We start from the raw sequence: 16,815 nt of genomic DNA on the forward strand, positions 1-16,815 counted from the left end.
ATAAGAGTGTCTAAAAAGCCTCAAGCCAAATTTTCAGGTAGTAGTTTCGAAACAAAAGGTGACAATTTCCCGTGTAACATTCTGTCAAAATGTAAAGGCCGTAATTACAGGATTACGCGAATGCCAAAGTATTGCATGAGTTCAAAGAACAATTAAACAGTTTCACTGAAGACCAGTGCATTGAAAAACATTAAGTGACAATTTCACCTTCGCTCTCAGTAGTCCAAGGTCAGCAATGAAGTCAGCGAGGTCCTGCGGCTTACGCTAATGAAAAGCACAGAATGCATATGGACCTCATTCAAGAAGCCTTGACTATTAGTCCCACTCAAACCAACAGGATTAAAAGTTGCTTGTTGCCTGTGTTTTTCTGGACTGGCAACAGGAGTGTTCACAGCTCATGTTTCAGCTCCAGTTATAAATAATTTATATCGAGTAACAACTAGTTAATTGATGGTTCATTAGTATTAATCTTCCAATAAGCTGCATTAACTGAGTTCACTTGAGAAGTCACTTCTAATCACTTCCTTTACCATACTTGTATGATTACCAATAATTTGGTCATATTTATGATAACTATTATTTGTTATTAACTAGCAGACACAAACCAGATGCCTTTCCAAATGGCATCTGAAAATGCAAGTAAATTCTCAGCACATCTGACCAGAAACTTCACCCATTTTTTCAACACCTTGCTTTTATCGTTAACTATTTCCAGCAAAAAAATACAATAAAATAATATCTCATGTGGATAAAGGATTTGAACTGGGAACGTGAAATGCTGCTCATGTGTTTTCACGTAACAGCTATTACTGTAAGGTTGCCTGAAGCAAACCAACTACGTCAAGCGCTCACTGCTAGTAAGCTTTGTCTGATTTGATGTGTCCACACAGAGCAATGGGAACGATCGCAGAGAACTCAGCTCCTGTCTCATCCATTTTGGTTCATGCCTGGGCTAGGTATTTGACTGCCACTGCCAATTCGTCTCATCTTTTTTTCTATAGCCAAGAGGTCTGGAGTATATAAGAATAAAAGGCAAGGCCCATCTATTCCAACTCTCTCCTGATCTGTCTTTCTGTATTAAGAGAAAACAACAACAACTCAACAGCAGGTGGAAGGGAACTAGATGACACACTTGAGCAGGCTGTGCCAACACACAGCATGTATGTCCCAAGGGGCATCCTGTATCTGGGACATACATGTACCTTTAGTCCAAGGGTCCCACGTTCCTGAATGTCTTGGCTTCCTTTGGAAGGAAAACCCTTATGTATCCATGGGGATGAGGGAATAAAAAATGGCTTTAATAAGTCCCCAGAATAGAGAGCCAGTGAAGCAAAAGCACCATGGGACAGAATACAGCTGTCCTGCAGCACAGATACAGTCAGGCACGCTCCAGATGGGCCAAAAACCAAGGTACTGCAGAACTTGCAGTGCAAATCCCGGTGCTTTCCAGAATGGGATTGCAAGAGAAGTGTGTCCCATGCCAGGCCTTCTGGATTGCTTCATTTAAACACAGTGTTTCTATAGCAGCACCACTCAGTTTCCTTTCAGCATTTGTATATTTATGTCTGTGCATATAAAATTACTATTGCAGGAAGTAACAGCTCTGTTTAAGGTTGCCCGTGCCTTCCTGCTTTCTGTGAGAATAGCTATCTAATGCAACCATGTGGAGGGTGCTGTTTTCTGGGGCTCTTTGTAAGGAGAGTTTTTTCATTCTTTGGTTTGTGTCTTCAGAATATCAGCTGAAATTCATTTAGACTTAATCAAAAGATACATTTGGAAAGCTGCCAGCTAAGGCCCCATGGAAATATCCACTTCACCCACAGTTTATAACCAGTTGGATATCAGCAGACCTCTCCTCTGGGGGCCCACTGCTAGCAGAGCCAGTGCTCATGCATTCTTTTGGCTTCACAGAGGAATTAAAGTAAAGCAGAGAAGGAAACAGTCAAAAGCAGATCTAAGTATGCCTTCCCCTTTACCTAGAGGGGGCCATGCCTTTGGGGTAGAGCCAGACTTCCTGCATCCCCCCAGCACATCTCTTGAACACAGCTCCCTGCCAGGAGTGGTTTTATCCCTCACAATTAGGTGACACCTTCCTCAGGTGCCTTCTCCAGGCCCATGTGTGCCCTCCTTGTCCCTAATGAGCCTCTTCTTACCTCCCTGAAACCATGGCTACCCCAGGGCAATGGACCTGCACAGTTTAATATTCACCATGATTGAGTGGTGAAGCCACGCGTTCCAGAAGCTTAAGGGACTACGGTTTTGAGATCAGCAGGATAAAAAAAAAATTGTAGATAGAAATGTTCAAAGTTCTGACTGAACCAGGTTAATTTTGAGAAGACTGGGGAAACTCAAGAACATAATGGTTATATTTCCAGTTGCCTATGTCTTTCTGATCAATATTGTTATTTTTTAAGCACAAATCACTTTGGCTTTCACTGGCACAAGCAATCATGAAGGAGAAAGGTGTGGGGACTGGAGGACTTTCTTTATCCTCAATTATTAAATTTTAGGTTGATATTCTAGGCTTACTTGAAAACTTATCCTAAAAAGGAAGGAAGGAAAAAAAAAAAAAAAAAAAGCCTCATGAGGAGTTGACCAAAGCTTACAGTACATAAGTATCAAATCATCTTTCAGGGCAAATGGTAGGAAAAGGCAAGCCCCAGTAAAGGTCTTGGAAGGCAGCATCTCATCTGCAAGTCCCAAACTGTATCTACAAATCCCAAACTGCACAGTCCTGTATTAACTGCTGCCTAAGGGGCCTGAAGCCTACAAATACACTTTCTTCTCTCCAAAATTTTACTCGTACCTACAGCTCTAACTCCAGACAAGCCCAGACATTCCCAGCAACTCAATGCCTCTCTAGTTCTAATCAATTGTCCTCCAGCTCTTGTTCTTGAGGGACCTGGCTTGCAAAACCTTCTCCAGGCCGACCAGATCAGGGTCACGCCAAAAGAACTCAAGTTCCCCTTTCACACAGCTATAGAGTCCTACATTCCCAAAGCCTGTAGAAAAGGAGTCTTCCTTCAAAGTAGAGGCAGAAATATTCAAACAGGTAAGACCACTTCTAGAATATGTGAATCTACAGGACTGAACTAAGGAGCAGTCATCTGCATGCCAGTGCTGCTTGAGGAGGCTGCGTGGCAGCTCTTTCTCCACCAAATGGCAAATTAGTTAGTCTAAAATAAAGGTTTTTTGGACAGCACACACTTGAAGTTAGATTTTTATGATTAAAGTGCACCCTATTTGATTAGCTAGCTTTATTTCATACAGTAAGTCTTTTTCACATCGACAACAAAAAACTTCAACCAACTTTACCTTCCCCAGAATAAAAACAACAACAAAAAAAAAAGAACAGGTACCTTCGCATCTATAGCGGGACACATGTTAAAATGTGTTCCTAAAGATTTAATAAATACACAATAAATGTTTTAAGCACATTACTTAAGAAGTAGGTATTGTATGCATAAATAGAAACCATGATTCCAATGCAGTCTGTGTCAAACATGATTACCTAAGAGCATACTAACCATTTAGTCACCTATCATAGCTCACAGGAGGGAAACCAAATATAAAGCATCACTGGATTTAGATCATAACAGAGCTCTGATTTAATATTTTAATTCCTTACTGTAAGTTTACTTTGGAGTGAAGGCTCCTGGACAGACAGACCAACAAGCAGATCAGTTTGGTACTGGTGACTACCTGGTGACACAAAGCACTGCTCTTTCCTTGCCATCATTACTATGAGGAAAGAGCAGACATGAGCTGTACCCACAGTCCAGCCAAAACAGGTCCCTTCACAGGCTGAAGCCAGCCAGGTATCAGCAGATGCCTCTGGGAGTTCACCGCCAGCAGCAAGTCACCACAGACACAGTCTCAAAAAACAAACATTATTTAAGATTTGCTGAGAAACCAAAGCACAACACAAAAAGGAGCAACAAAAAAACCACATCTTCCTTACCTTACTGCTGCTGCTTTTCCACAGATGACCTACTTTGCTAGTGCTGAGGAGATGTTTGTCCCTCGGTGTTAGGCAGGGCCCAGCGGGGGGAACGAAGGCACCTGTGGGCCCAGCCTGGCCTCCTGCTAATGGAGGACACCTGAAGGGCACTCAGCCTGGGCATGTGCACCAGCCCAGGAGAGTGGCTGCTGTCCTGCTTCATTAACCCCACAGCTGGGCTGCTTTGGAAATCAAACTCTTCTTTTTCTTACTCTATTCATTCCTATGTCTTTTCAGAGGGCATACATGACAACTACATTACAACTGCTGTTCGAATCATCTGTGGTAAATTTGTGAAAATGCCTGAGCTTGGTTGTATTCTGCAAAGCTGGAGACACCAATAGCCTGAGCTCCCCTACCCCAACTCGCCGTTAGCCCAAAGGAGGCCCAAGCACATTTAGGAAAGCCTCAAGCTTTCCAGTACAGACATCACATGCACCCTTCAGCAAAATCCTGAGTGCCAGCTCAAGGAGCAGACCAAGAGACACAGCAAATGGCTGTAGGCCAGCTGCTGCTTTTGCCTAAACCAGGAGAGAAGGGTGCGAAGCTGTACTAGGCCCTAGTGCTGCCCCAGGGATGGACTAATGCCAGGTGGGCAGTCTTTGGAGATGAAAGTCTTAAGGGATCTGGTTGAAGGGACTTTTGGGCCTTGTTAATTGTGGAATAGTGGGGAAATTCAAAGACCCTACAGAAAATTGGAAATAAGTCCCCCAAAAGTGAATGTGACTATAGCTTGGCTAAGTGGGCCCACGGTGCTGGACAACTAAATAAGCTGTTCTGACCATCTACAACACCCACTTGAGGGTTGCTACAGCAATAATGCCACATCCCCTTCTCTTACTCAAAGCTCTGGCAACGGAGAACAAACAATGTGCTGCCTGAACCAGAGTCAGAGCTAATGCTTCAAATCTGTACAGGAATCAAAAAGCCATTTACCTGAGCTCTGCTTTTTTTCTATCACTTAAATTGCAAGTCAAACATTCAATAACTGTCTTTCTTAGCCTTGGAAAACAAAAAAGCTATTGATTTCCTGCACATTTTTTTGTGTGTTGACTTCTTGCTCCCATTAAAAAGCCTCCAGAAAAGCAAAAGGTTTCCTACTGAGTTTGTATCCATTGTGAGTTTGCATGGAAGCATTAATGAAGAGTAATAAAAGACCAATAAATGATGTGTGACAGGACTCGCAAAATGTCAGCTCAAGTGGTTTCTGTTACTTCCGTCTTCTCCCAGAAGATGGAGCTAAATGACCAAGTGTCTGGGGTCTCCACAAGTTGCACATGGGCGCTACTGGACAAAACCCTTCCTGATGAGGGTAAAGTCAGTCTCGTTCACCTGCTCCCATTGCCAGGGTTGGCTGGGAAGGCCATCAGATTTCTTGCAGGCTTTTTGTTTGTTTGTTTGTTTGTTTTCCCCATGTCACAGCTGTTTTATAGCCCTTTGAAATTAAAGGAGTTCAACAAGATCAAGGTCACGCTAAGCTTCATCACTTAGCTTTTTAAAAAAGGTAAATGGAAGGCAAAACAAAACAAAACAAAACAAAACAACAACAACAAAAACTCTACCAAATCTCAGTATAGAAAAATAGAACCCTTTACTTCTGATTGGCAGCATGAAGAACCTATTGGTAACCTATGTTATTTACAGTAACTAAAAACTCTGGAAAAAAGCTGGAAGGGAATTGTATCTGTAGATGTGCAAGAATCGATAGGCACACCCTGTTCTCATGTTTTGTCATCTCCTGCTGGGAGCAATTGAAAAAGCTATACTGCGAGAACACACTGTCTAGAGGGGCACTTAGGTTTTACCTAAATCATTCAAAAGTCATTCAAAGGGGCTTCTTTGTACAACATGTGGTGACCTTGTTTCGGAGCACAAAGAACAAGAGATGAGCTGAGACTTGTGCAGGAAGTCAAGTAATGGCAATGCATGAAAACACACTTCGTGAATACCTCCTGTGGATCACTGAAGAAGAGAAATCCCCTCTTTGGCTGAAAAGGTCCAGCCTGAGGCCAGGCATTTTCAGCAGAAGGCTTGCTATTGAATTCGCTGATCCAGGCTGAGCCCTTATGGCCAGTTCAGCTCCACTGGATTCTGGCTTTTTATACTGTTATGTTGTTCTCCTTGTAATGACACTGGACCAAATTCCCTCCCAAACAGGAACAGCAACTTTCATCTCCACTGATGATACCAAGCTATTCAGGAGAGTAAAAGCGTGAGGAGTACCTGACGAACTGCAGAGGAGGAACATCTAAGACTTGGTACCTATCCAACACAATGGCAGACAAAATTCAATCTAGATTACCAAGTGATACATGTGGGGAAGGAAACGATCCTAACGTAACCCATTGATTTTCCAACAGATTCCATTTTACACTCAAGCTATGTGGCATGTAGAAGAGCTCCATCTACCAGGCAGGACAGTGCAGTTGACAAGTTTTATGCCTAGAAATTTAGCAGGGCCACAATAATTAGACTGGTTGAGGGCCACTAAAAATACCGGAAAGAAGGGTTGGGCTTGGAGTCAACGTGTGTTGTCCTAACAGCAAAGATCCCACGGTACAGGTGTATTCCTCTAGCAAAAAGAAAGTAAGATCTACCTTCTATCAAAAATGAGTGCTATATAGCAGGAAACAGATTTAAAACCTTTGTCTTATCAACAATACATGGCCGTTTGATACCTGAATTAATGCTTCAATGGAAGTAGAGCAGATCTCTCATTTGATTGCCCACCACCCACACTACCCCACTGAACATTTTTCTCCCATTTTTCAAGAGTGTAAAGTTGGGGATTTCAACTGTTGATTGTTTTCAAAATACCCTTCTCCCCTGCTGTTAAAACCTGGAGTGAAAATTTAAAAATGCTATTTTTTTTTTTTCCTTGAAGGAGTCAGATGACGATTTTAAATCAGTTTTAGTGACAGAATAAGCTCACTCACTTTTATGAGAGCACAAAATTTGTTTCCAATTACTTAGAACCAGAATTTATTGTTTTGGGACTGAAACGTTACCTGTTTCCCTAAAAATAAACCTAGGGGGTTTGTTTCAATAACACATTCCATTTACCCTCAGAATTCAGAGCTTCCACTTAAAGCCATATCACTCTTCAGATGAGCTGGGCATTTCTGATTTAATAAAAAATCATTATTTTATCTTTGTCATAGCACATTCAGAGTTTGTTACAAATTATGCAAATGTTTCTTATTACAGGAGGTTTAGAATTGAGCCTGAGGTATGTACAGGAGATTTCTTCATGCTCTGTATTAGCTAAAAAGGGCTGCAAAGGGATTAAAATTTGACAGTTATCAAATATGGGTAGGATATTATCACACAGAGGTTTTAGATTTATAAAGAGGAAAAAACTAACAAGCAAGAACAGCGAGTGAAAGCCTGGCTGCATCAGTTCTGATTCTCATTTGACTCAGATCCCGAGGCAGCATCTGAAGAACAGGAAAACCTAAAGAAGTCTTTTATGTTCGTTCGCTAAGAATCCTAGAATCATTTAGGTTGGAAAAGACCTTTAAGATCATCAAGTCCAACTGTTAACCTAACACTGCCAAGTGTACCACTAAACCTTGTCCCAAAGCATCATATTTACACATCTGTTGACTTTCAAACAGGATTACACCCGCACAGTGTCTCTTTGTTAAAACAAGAGGAACAGGCTGCCCGGAGAAGCTGTGGATGCCCCATCCCTGGAGGTGCTCAAGGCCAGGCTGGATGGGGCTTTGGGCAACCTGGTCTGGTGGGAGGTGTCTGTGCCCATGGCAGGGGGGGATTGGAACTGATGATCTTTAAGGTCTCTTCCAAACCAAACCTCTATGATAAACTAGATTTAAAATCACTGGTGACAAAACTTAACCACAACTTATTTGTTCCAATAGCTACTTAACCACAGATTTTTGTGTCTGATCTCTACTCCAGATTTCAATTTCCAACTACTGGATTTTGTTATTTCCTAGGGTCAAGCTCAAAGCTGTCAATTATCAATGTTTTTGTTCCCTTCAGAGGTAATTATAGCCTACGAAGAAGTTGCTCATTTATCTTTGTTTTGATGAGACAAATACTGAAAGCTCCTGGAGTCTCTCTGTATAATGCATTATTTTCCAGCCTGTTTAACCATGTGTTTCCTTCAAACCTTCTCTAGCCTCACAACATTTCTTGAAATAACATCTAGAAGTGTAGTGGTTCCAGATAGGTGTTAAGTGGGGAGCTAGTGATATCTCACACATACAGAAGTCCTCTTATGAGGTCAAGGGACTGTTCACAAAAAAGATACTTTTGCCCAGTAGTGCTATTCAGTTTCATTGATAATAAAATGGCATAAGCATCTGCAAGAAAACTGGGTGAATATTGCGGTTTTATGTATAGATACTTTACAGTAAAGTCATTCTGTCTGGCAGGATTCCAGTTCAGTTCTTTCAAATTATCAGAGAGAAGTCTGAAGAAATGGTTGAGGTTCACAAAAAAAAATAGTAAAATAAAACCAACAGCTTCAGGTCAATAGGAAGAGTAGGGTGCTCCTTCATTGCATCTCCTTTGCCATTTTCAGTGCCATACGCCCTTCTCAAGAAAAGCAGAATACAATAAAAACACATTAAACCTGTTCTTAATAAATATCACCTACTTTGAATGGGGGCAATGCCCTATGAATACCTACATGAAGACTTGTTATTTGGCTGCTATAATAGGCCCGTGGCTGGTGCCCTTGGTATGAAGTCGTAGTGGTGTATGGGGAGAATAAAGACTGAGGGAGCTTCATCACAGAGGTGATGCTCAGCATAAGCATGCTCTGACTTGAGATCCAGAGACCGGAGCAGCTACAATTATAAGTCAAGAAGTTAGTGAGGGATCATCAGGACTTGTGTATAAAACATGTTCTGGCACTCCCTGCTTCAGTTTTTCAGATGAGATTATCTGGACATAGTCTGGGAAGGAATTTCAGCTTCACTTCTTATCTAAAGCTTTTGATACACATTTTTAATGGCAAGATAAAAATGCCTTGCACACAAAGTGATTCTTTTCTGTCAGATCTGGGAATTAGTGATAAATTCTGATGCAGCACCGTAAATAACTGTTTCCATTTAATGATGCTGAGCATGCTAGGCTGTGTCAATCATCCCTTGGAAATGAAGAGGAGATGTGATTTGAAATGGCAAGCTGCGGGTGTCTAATCAATAATCCCATTATGTGTCAAGCAAACTAAATTTGATTATCACAGAGCAGCTACAGTTTCCCTCGGTGAAGTTGCAACTCAAGTTGCCAAACTCCCAGTCTCAAAATCAGCAGGTTGAACTGGTGGAGAATTATTTAGGTTCCAAACGTGGAGATATCAAGATAGGAGGTCTGTGAGAGATAGCAGTCCCGTAAACTGCTGCAAACCACAAGAGATTCTACCCTCAAGTGGAAAGAGGCAAAACCACTAGTTTTCCTTCTAAAAATCTTTGCCTTCCCACCACCCCTTGAGACATCACTTTCTTCTCCAGGCCCCTCAGCGCATCCTTTTACCTCTAAGCCCTTTGAATTGTAACTAGCTCCAGACTTAGGGAAGCCTTCTCATTTGTTCTGTAAGATCATCAGAATTATTCAGCCCTTCTGCTCCTGCTCTTCCTAGCACAGTCCATCTTGTAGATTGTTCTTTTTCATTGACACACCCACAAAGACACATTTTCTGCCTTGCTCTCCAACCTTGCAGCAAGATAGCTACGAGACCTGTGCAGGCCTAAGCTGTAAATCAAAGGATGTTGCAAGATCCAACAGTCTATTTCTACTGGGGGTCTGCATGCAAGATTTCATGGCATCAGCCCAGGCCGCCCAACCATTTCCTTGGTCTGGTCTCCACATTCACAATAACGTCAGTCCAAAGCTGTGTTCTGCTTACTTGGTGTCTGCATGTACGCTAATGCCACTGGACCCCTTGGGAGATGCAAATGCAGCAGCTGTGTCAACACCACTGTGAAGCATCCATACCCAAGCAGCAGCTTGGGCCCATTACGATTCAACCCAAGTCAGTACAAAAACAGATTCTGCTGCAAGCTACCATTTGTGGCGAATCTATATTAAAAATAATGCTACAAATTGCACTAAACAGGGTGCCCGTACCTAGCTGTAGGCTGGTTTGAATAAACACATGGTCTCTTTGGAAGCGATAATGGAATTATTTTTCTCTTCTGTAGTGGCAACATGGTGAGAGGTTTGTGAAGATCAAGGGATAAAATGGGCTCATTTACATTTCAGAGACTCCAGCTGGAAGTGTTTCCTGTCTGTGAAACAGCAATGTTGTTTATAACCCTGAGATTAAGTTTTCTCATTCCTTATGTAAAGCATAAAGAAGTTTTGACCTGTATTTACTAAATTAATATTCTAATTAATGCCGAAAGTTTCACTCCGAGATGAGGAATTGTTTATTAAATTAGATCCAAGATTTTAACGCACTAATGACTAACAGAATTTTGGAACACACAAATATTTGAGGACCAGCTCTCACACATTAACTACGTACAGCTCGGGGTTTTTGGGGAGTTCCAGTCCCAGCTAAGTGCCTGCAGACACGTTCCAAAGCACCTGGCAGAAGCCAGCAGCTTCTCTGTCTTGTCCTTTGGCAGAAAACACTGCTGCCACCATCACAACTGCATACAGCCAAAGTAGGAGCCTCTAGCTTATTGCAGAGGCATGCAAGGATGCAGCAGCAAGGGCACAGCCACGCTCCTCTTCTTCAGAGCCCTTACACACAAATTGGAGTTGTGGCTCTGCTCGTGGTGAGCTGACAGATAACATACCCCTTCACCTTGTCCACTAGAGCTCAGCAAACAAGGTCTCAGGTCTGCCAAACACAGCCAAAAGGCAGGGGCACTTCAGGCAGGCGGCAGAGCAGTGGCAGGGCCTTAGCTGTAATTCTCCTGTGACTTGCAGTATATTTTGCTCTTACTGCCATCTATTTATTTATTTGTTTATAAAGTTCTCCCACCTCTCAGCAAAGAAGCTTTTTCCCTTCATCAAAACGGGCATTTCCTCTTATTATTTTATGAAATAAGGCCCCAGCTTATTTGAGCTCCTGAAGGCACCAGCTGCCCTGAGGAAAGCAGGCAGCTCGCTCATTTTCGGACTGTGGGAGCTGGTGTTGCCTTTTATAATGAGGGGCGGACAGCAGGGGCAGGATGTGTTTGTTACTTCATTCCTCAGCCTTCCCCATAACCCTCCTTAAATTCTGAGTGTCTCCTTTATCCCTTGTCGCCTTTTCCTTCCCTAACAACCTGGCTGTAACAATTACAGTTAAACCTAAAAGACCTGAGGCGGATTACATGGCTGTGACTCGGGTTTGGTGACATTGGCCAGAGCAGTGCACACAAGTACGAGAAAGGTAGGAGCTTAAGGAGCTAAACCTTTGTTCTGCACAAGCCAAAGAGCATCTGCCCTGCTGTGCTTTGACAGAAAAGACAGGTACTGACTTAAAAAAGCCTGTATACATTGCGCTTCCCAAAGAGCAACACTCAGGACATCACACGCTGCCTTTGTTGGGTACAGAAAAGAGAGCAAGACCAGACGACTGTGAGGTTTTCCTATTGACATCAGTAGGAATCCAGACACGATGCACGTTGTTGCTTCACCATTCTTTCTTGTGTAACAACTGCGAGTAGCAATAGCATTTTAATTTGGACTGGATTACTTAAAATTGTCTTTTAAAGGAACTCTGCTACCACCCACTTTTCCTAAGCAATGGCCCCATGTGATGGGCATGTTTATTAATTAAAATTCCTGTTAATGTTCCTGGAAATGTTGCCTTCTTAAAGTTTTTTCTTCAGGGTCAGTGAGTTTCTAAGGAATCAAAGGAAACAAAAGCTGCATTTTCCTCCTGCCATGTTCATTACAAGGGTCTTCATTCAGCAAAGCGCCTTCCAGCTTTGAGTGTAAGAGCAAGCCCACTGAAGCTAACAGGATTATTCCAAGCTGGTATAATTTTTTATTTTTTATTTTTCCAGAGAAAAGTTAGCTGGGATTGTTTTCCCATGCCACGCAACACAAAGAGTTGGGGAATGCTCTTACACATCAGCTGCCCCAGCTTCCATTCAGTTCCCTGTACATTGCCACTCCCATGTCTTCCCCAGCAAGGCACCTTTCCAGATGGACTTCAAATGTTGTGGAGAGACTCTCCAAAACAAATATTACAGACCTGTAGCATGCTGACCTCATACTAGAGAATTCAGAAAGCTGATATTCATAAACAGAAGGAAGCCTGGAGCAATATAAGTGTTAAACTCAGACCCTGCAGCACTACTCCCTGAGCTCTGATCCTGCCAGCAGTCTCTGCTGTGGATCAGCACAAGCAGATGAGGATGAGACTGTGATGGCTCTCACGAATGGCTTTGGGCAGAAGGAAGTTTTACTAATGATTCATTAGCACACTTCTCTAGGTCAAGCAGGGTGTATAAGAATTGCTGTGCTTTGGGCTGAAGCTCTCTGCAGCCCTACAATCCACTATAAAATTTGACAGCAATTCCAAAACGTAGGAAAGGAACTAGATCCTGGTTCTCCTAGAAAACAAAACAAAACAAAACAGAACAACAACAACAAAACTCCAACATTGGGAACATCCTTATTCTATCTTTTGCAATCTTTCTATGACATTTTCCATGCCCTGTGCTCAGCTCTGACAAAAAGGTGTTGCCAACATAGATACCCAACAAGGACAATTAGCTTGCCACTAATACCCTTCTTAATTTAATAACTCTGTGCTTTTTAATGCCAATTCCACTATTTCCAAGCAAGGACTAAAACATGCTCCCAGACATTTCCATAAAGAGCATTGAATGCGTAAGATGTACATGCCATTGTATTCAGTACGCTTAGGAAACAGATAATCCTATTCATCTAGCTTTGCCTTATCAACTTAAATAGGTTCTCACGTACCAGGTGCCTTCAGTGTTTGCGTATTGAAATTGCAGAGTACATACATTATTAATGCTTCTAGGAATAGACATAGTACTTCATAAAATATAAGCAGTAAGGTTTCAAGGCAGTGGCACTACTTGCTTTTAACAGTAGTGAAAAACCATATCCAGGAATCTAAAACAGCTTAATGCTCTACTGAATAGAGAGAAATAGCAAGCTAAGCTATATAGAATATGGCACTATCCCAAGCCACACTTGAATAGAGAGCCAAACATTTTGTAGAAAGATTCTGCAGTTACAGCTAAACAAAACACACAGTACCCACAAGCATGAATGAAGCATCCTCAGTAAGACATCCTAACCCCCCAAAGGGCTTCCAGGTGGGTTGCACTGCCTAAATCCCACATTCACAAAGCTTAACTTCTGCCCAGTGCAAGGTCTCCTCAATGCAAGGGGAAATTTCTCAGAAGTGGAAGTCAGACTTGCTGCTATGCCAATGGAAAGAAACTGGTGCATCTTTATAGCACCTTATTAAATCCTTAAAATAACGGGAGTGATGAACTCCACAGTTCAGGGCAAGAGCATCTCCTACAGGATGATTTTTTCTAGTGACCAGCAACACAGTAAATCACCTTGTATTACAATTCCACCTACCAATGTCACCAAGCGTTGCTTTGCTTTTCCATTTCAGAATCTGTATCTCTCACCTAAAAGCTGCCACCTTCTACCTCCGTGTTAAATATTTCCAGCTTTATTCTGAGACATCCAAGAAATCATGGTGGAGAAATAAAAGCCTGGATTCTATGGCTGTTTTTAGTGCACAGTACACTTTATACTTCAATCCACATTTTTAATAGGTTAGAAAGTTTAAAAGCACAAGGCTGCAATGTTCCTGCAGGTGAGTCCCATTGCTACCTTCCTGCAGTGTTATTTACTAGCTATTGGACTAACATGCAGTTTGTTGAAGTTGTGAAACCAGTGAAGGTGGTATCGTGCACCTGTAGGCTGGGTGTCCCATAATAGCAACTCCTGCACTTTTCCCCATACAATTCCTGCATTTTTCCCCTTTTCTCTTGGACTACTCTTCATGGAAGGAGCTACTGTATGCTGTGGCTAACCTAGAGCAAACATCATGCAGATTATGCCAGCTGCTCTGGGCAGGCCAGCAGACAAGCTAGCTGCTGCCCAACAATTCCTAAGAGCCAAGTTTTGGGTCCTGCTCTCAGCAGGGGCACTAATCTGCAAAGCTCACCTCTTCCATCCACTACAACACAATTACCTTAGACAGTCCTCTTTCCAACTGGGCCAAGAGATTTTTACAAGTACCAAAGAAGCTGCCTAACAATTTAATTGTCTCAGTCACTCCTCTTGGAAAACAGGGCTAAAAAAAAAATCAGGACTAAAGAAATAACCACGTTACCTGAGAGCCCACTGACAACCATCTCCTCCTCCTCCAAATCACCCTATCATCCTTTCATCATCTACAAACAGGCACACATATGCATACATATACACACTCACTTGTACTGGCATTTTAATTTCTCAAATCATGCCTTTTCATTGCTGTTAATGACATGAAACCTTCTATTTGTTCTTAATGTGGAATAAAAAAAAAATAATAGTGAAGTAAAAAGACACCTGCTTCTCCAAAACATCAAATTATATCTGAGTGAGCAATAGGAAAAATAAAAGTGTATGCATTTAGCACATGATAACTGGCAGTTCTCTCCTGTGAAAGAGGGGAAAGCATCTGAGCGAAGTCAGGCAGGCAGGGGTTTACCGATTACAGGATCCTCTCTGCAATTGTATCTGGGGTTGGGTGAAAAAAATGGTGAGGGGATCAGGAGGGATGAAAAATAAGACATTAAAAAATGAAAGAAAGGTAGGTGCATTACCTACATGCGTTACACAAATAAGACAGGGAATGATTAAGTACAAAAAAGTGATAGGGAAAAGCTTCTGTTAGGGGTGCAGAAGCAGGTGAGCAGGGCCTGAACTTTGACAACAGCTCTGAATAATTAGGGAAGAATAAAAGGACCCCAGAAGAGCCTCCAAAGGGATCTCATGCTGACATGAGGGACTGGATGTTCTGCGTTGAGGTTACTCTCACTAACCACACCAGTTCCTAAAGTATTTTTTGAAAGAAAATCCAATTCCTCCCTCCCCACCCAGCAGCCCTCTATTCCCCCTCTCGTTTCCAATGTCACTTTCCCTAAGCTGAAAGGGGTCCCCAAGCACTGCCACCAGCTCAGGGAAGTGGATTGCTCTGTTCAAGTTCCTAGCAGGTCTAAGCCATCAAGAAGGAACCACTGCTTTGTTGCCTGGCAACTCAAAATAGCCGCCAGTAATAAGGCTCAAAAGGTAGAAATTTCCAAAGCACCTAGCTGCTTAAGCTCCATTTCTGAAAGATGCTTAAGAGTTTAACTTCTACTGAAGGCTCCTATTTGACTTAAGAAGGCCTTTAAAAATGGCTTTCTAAGTTCAGGTAGTGTTTAAAACACGGGCTTTGGGCTAGCGTGGAAACAAAACTGAGAATATAGCAGGATTTTCTAAAAGTACCTGACCCACTTTTGGGTTTCCATGCATCCCTTCCACCATTTATCTGCACCTTTTATTTCTGTCTTTTTCACGAGGCACATCTGCAAGCTGTATCACTTGTCCTGAGAGCTGAATGGAGGCCATCTGTAGTGCAAACTTTGGTTTGGTTTGATTTTTTTTTATTTCAGGATGAAAGCAAATGCTTAAGGAAGCTGAATAGAGCCTGCTCTGACATGCCGATATATGACAGCTGGCTCCAGGTAAAGCAATCCATCAGGTCCTCGCTTGTGCCTATTTGCAGGGATTTAAGAGACAGGGATGAGTTTCCAAAACACAGCATGTGGCTTTAAAGCCGTGAAATCTACTCTCCTGCTGTACACCGAGAGGGCTGCAGGCATGCAGATATGTCAATTATTTTCCTTGACCAGCTTGTGAAACAATCCTTAATCCCTAAAATGTTCTGACACTGAACCTACAGAGTTCCCGCTACAGAGAGAACAGCCAGGAACACGCTGTATGCATTACCTTCCTACACACCAGTTTATTTATAGCATAATTGGCAGAGTGTAGCTATTGTAAGAATGAAAATGAAGAGTGCACATCAGCTTCTACTCCTCAGATGGAAGGTCTTTTTCCAGCTAGGGAAGTATCTGCAACGCTGGTTAAGTCAGCTGGGACAACCCACTCAAGGTAGCAGGCAACAGATCCCATTTGGGCATCTCGGTGCCAAGGAAAATGTTCCAAATGGGACTTGCTAGGCCAAGTGCAGGTACCCGTGTGCGGTACAATGGATGGTAAGAGCAGACAGCTAGGGAGAGACTCCTGGGGGCTTCCCACTGCCTGCCAATGCAGACAAATCCAGAAGGATTTCATAGAAGGCAGCAACTCAACTGCTAAGAGTTCTTTTCCAAAATACATAGCACTCCAGCCACGGCCCTGTGATTCTCATGTAGTTTTTAAGAAGGGTTTAGCTCTCATATTTAGATCTACGTCTCCAAAGTTTTCCCAAAGGCAAAGGACACAGTCACGAGGGTTTCGTTAACAATGGGGTGGGGGGACAAAAAAACAAACAAGCCACCACCAACACGATGCCAAGATTTGCCTGGAGTTAATGAAAGCACCCAGTTCTAGTTAATTTTCCTTCTTTCTTGCTACAGCTGATAAACACACAACAATGCACCATAAAAATGAGCAAATCTCCTTCCCTATCCAGTCTGGCATCTACACGCAGCTGCAAAGATAGATAGTGAGAAGGCTTAGACCCAGCTGGCAGAAATGTCAGGTCTTTCAGCTCTATATCTCTATTATATCAAATACAAACAGCATCAGCTCGTAGCTCTGCCAGTCCTTGGGAAATGCAAGTATTTGGATGTAGAAGAGAGATTGGATAA

General features: G+C 42.4%; 1 long non-coding RNA gene across 1 annotated transcript in view; it reads right to left on the minus strand.

Moving 5' to 3' along the window:
• The window catches only part of LOC311436257, a 150,188-nt gene extending 146,138 nt beyond the window's left edge, over nucleotides 1-4,050 (minus strand). The window contains exon 1 of the long non-coding RNA XR_014692702.1: nucleotides 3,962-4,050. This is a non-coding gene — a long non-coding RNA (uncharacterized lncRNA). The remainder of the gene's footprint in view (nucleotides 1-3,961) is intronic.
• Between the last annotated feature and the right edge of the window lie 12,765 nt (nucleotides 4,051-16,815).

This window comes from Aythya ferina (genome assembly GCF_964211825.1).
Source record: "Aythya ferina genome assembly, chromosome: 4".
NCBI classification, from domain to species: domain Eukaryota; kingdom Metazoa; phylum Chordata; class Aves; order Anseriformes; family Anatidae; genus Aythya; species Aythya ferina.